General features: G+C 35.6%; 1 long non-coding RNA gene across 1 annotated transcript; it reads right to left on the bottom strand.

Annotated features, from left to right (window-relative positions):
* Nucleotides 1-2,883, bottom strand: LOC117105616. The gene is made up of 2 exons (XR_004444929.1): nt 2,334-2,883; nt 1-188 (listed from the first exon to the last, which is right to left on the bottom strand). It is a non-coding gene; the product is annotated as an uncharacterized LOC117105616 (long non-coding RNA).
* Nucleotides 2,884-3,254: the final 371 nt, after the last annotated feature.

Genomic DNA, 3,254 nt, shown 5'->3' with positions numbered 1-3,254 from the left:
GGTGTTAGTTACTATTTTATTAATTTTTGGTACTTCGCAATCTGTTACATCTGATTTCTTTCGATCACGAACTTGTTAAGTGCTTCTATAAACTACAATTTGATTTGTGAAGATTGATCCACAAAATGAAAAGTTATAGCAAGTGGAAATTTAAGATTTTTATAAAATCATGTTCTTATATGTATAACCTGTCTCTTATACACATCTAGATGTGTATAAGAGACAGCACATATATAGACGCGATGTACCAGATGTCGTTAAAAGAAAACTAAAGTGAGAACCATTTACCATATTATTGCATTTTGTCAGAAATTACTATTGGTACATCACCAATTATTCAGATCGAATGCTAAAGTTAATAACTAGGCCCTACATCTTAAAAATTTCGTTTTAACGTTCTGTTTCATTATCCTAGTAGCCAGACCAGGTTCTATATGCTCTTTGAGGTCTAGACAATTTGACTTCATAAATTAGTTCAGGGTGGTCCAAGAATCACTTTTGGCTTGGTAACACATTTTCAAAATGTGGCAAAAGGTCAATAGGTCAGGGTCAAATGTCATAGCCAAGGTCCTTATATCTCCGCAACCAAATGTGGTAGAGTGAATTTTGGTGCCAATATGTTCAGAGTATTGATGTTTCTATTTGTTATAATAGAACCGTGTGCTAAAAAATGACCGGAAATGCCGTTTCTGACCTTTGACATGTTTCAAGGTCATAGCCATAGGGTCTTTAAACTGGTAGTACAGAGTTAATTATGGTGTAAATTTGTAAGGAACATTCATGTTTCCATTTAGTCTAATAAAACAGTTTGCTAAAAATGACCGGAAATGCCATTTCTGACCTTTCACATGTTTCAAGGCATGCCTATCTCTGTAGATAGTGGCTGTAGATCTCAATCTTACATCTCAAGTTATGCATTTACATGTGCCTAAAAACTCTTTATTAGACCAAATTTCCAAAAAACGCCGATACTGACCATTAACCCATTTCACAAGGCATTTCTCACAGGCCTTATTGACTGGTGCTGACATTAGGGTTCTTATATCTTGACATGGGCCTTGCCTATTTGTGACAAATTTCTCAAAATATATAATATTATTGTTCAATATTTTTATATTATTTTTTATCGCAGTGGCTATGTTTACGACTAGACTCAAATATAGTCACATGCTACGATTACAACGATCAGACGGCGCATGCGTACTCGCTCCCAATTAAGCACAGGTTTGAAGGGTAGACCTAGCCTACCCATCATAGATCGCCCATTGTAATTTTTCGCGATCCGGAACGTTCTGCTCCGTCCATCAATTTTCCGTGATGTATTAATTTAGTTAGGCCTACTAGTGACGGACGTGTGTGCTGTCTGTGTTAAGGCCGTTTTCCTCTAGACGAATTTATTCGCGCGAATCGAAAGCGTCAGTTCGCTTCCTGAGATGTGATTGGTTGCGCATTTTTTGGCTTCGCAAAAAGTAGAAACAGTTTGAACTACCGATTTCGCTGAAGCGAAACCCCCGATGGAAAATGTGAATGCGCTTGTGTGTGAACCGACGCTTTCAAATCGCGCGAATAAATTCACCTAGTGGAAATACAGGCTTTACTGTGTATGATAGGCAAGCACGTACTAAGGCTAGGCTAGAGTTGTGTGGGTCAGGTTACAGACAGTAGGCTGGTGTGGGCCTAAATTACAGTTATAGCACTAGTAGTAGTATAGTCCAGTTATTAATTGATGAACAGCGACAACGTTTCGTTTATACTTCCATGGTCTGACCTGTTATCTTTCATTGACTTTTGAAATTCTTACCACCGCTTATTGCCTGTGACTCGCGAAACAGGTACAGTCAGCGAAAACGGGCAATAAATACACATGCGCCGTCGTATGGTCGTAATCGTAGCCCGTGATTATGTTTACGACTAGTCGCGTAGCCACTGCCTATTTTTATAGTAGTTTAAATAAAAAAAAATGATCGGAAACCTCTGTAATTACTAGTTTTAGCAAAGCAATTAAAAAAAAGGACGCACATTTCCGCTCGTGAATATAGCGCGTGCGTACAGTCCTTTGATCTTTACTGTGGCATCGACAATCCGATACTATTTGTGAGCGAGTACAACCGCCAATTATTAGTCTATGCGGGCCATACGTTTTATGGTGTTAGTTACTATTTTATTAATTTTTGGTACTTCGCAATCTGTTACATCTGATTTCTTTCGATCACGAACTTGTTAAGTGCTTCTATAAACTACAATTTGATTTGTGAAGATTGATCCACAAAATGAAAAGTTATAGCAAGTGGAAATTTAAGATTTTAATAAAATCATGTTCTTATATGTATAACATTAAACTGTGATTTTGACAATGTCGGACTAAGGTACCGTACCCAAAACGAAGTAGATACAGAATTTTTTTTTTTCTATTTTTAATGCCGAAATAATGAATATAATTTCAGTCTAAAGTTAATGCAATAATTCATTAGTCCTTTGCAACCATCGCACGACGAGCGATTATCATGGCAACTCACACGCACGTGGGTAATTCGTCACACACTGATGGTTACTATGGATTTTGTGACGATCAGCTTATAGTGGCTCGCGGCGCGTAGAATATCGATGCCATAGTTATCCTTTAATACGTCCAGAGATATGCGTCCTTTGTTGAATTTGCCTTGATTTTAGCATGGTTTTAGGGACATGATTTTGATCTATTTTAGTCAGTAGACAATTCTATTTACAAGAAATAGGCCTATTTAAAAACTGATAAATTTATATCAAACCAAGTCTGTCTAATTATATATTTTGTAAACAGGTGCTGATACCCACTTGTGATCAAACAAAAGTTAATAAAATAATAATAATAATAATAATAATAATAATAATAATAATAATAATAATAATAATAATAATTATTATTATTATTATTACTATTATTATTATTATTATTATTACTATTATTGTGTAGTTTTATATAGCGCCTGTATCCATCAAATAAGATGCCCATGGTACTTGGTATGTGGACTAGGACCTCGATCAATAACTTTCTTCGCCCCTAAGGATCCCTTCATGTCTGTGCTACCCGGTTACCCGGTACCAGAACCTCTTAATATAACGTCAGCAATAAAATGCTCAATATAACGTCAGAAATATAGTTATATATATGGGCCAAAAGTTCGGTATTTTTTGCAAAATAAACCATAAAAGTAAGTAGGCATTTCATAACCCACTAAATGTAGATAATAAACAAGAAACAATATATATATATA

Source organism: Anneissia japonica, unplaced genomic scaffold (genome assembly GCF_011630105.1).
Source record: "Anneissia japonica isolate Jap-2015-1 unplaced genomic scaffold, ASM1163010v1 scaffold2320_len370340_cov150, whole genome shotgun sequence".
NCBI lineage: Eukaryota > Metazoa > Echinodermata > Crinoidea > Comatulida > Comatulidae > Anneissia > Anneissia japonica.
This window is presented reverse-complemented; position numbering and strand designations above follow the sequence as displayed.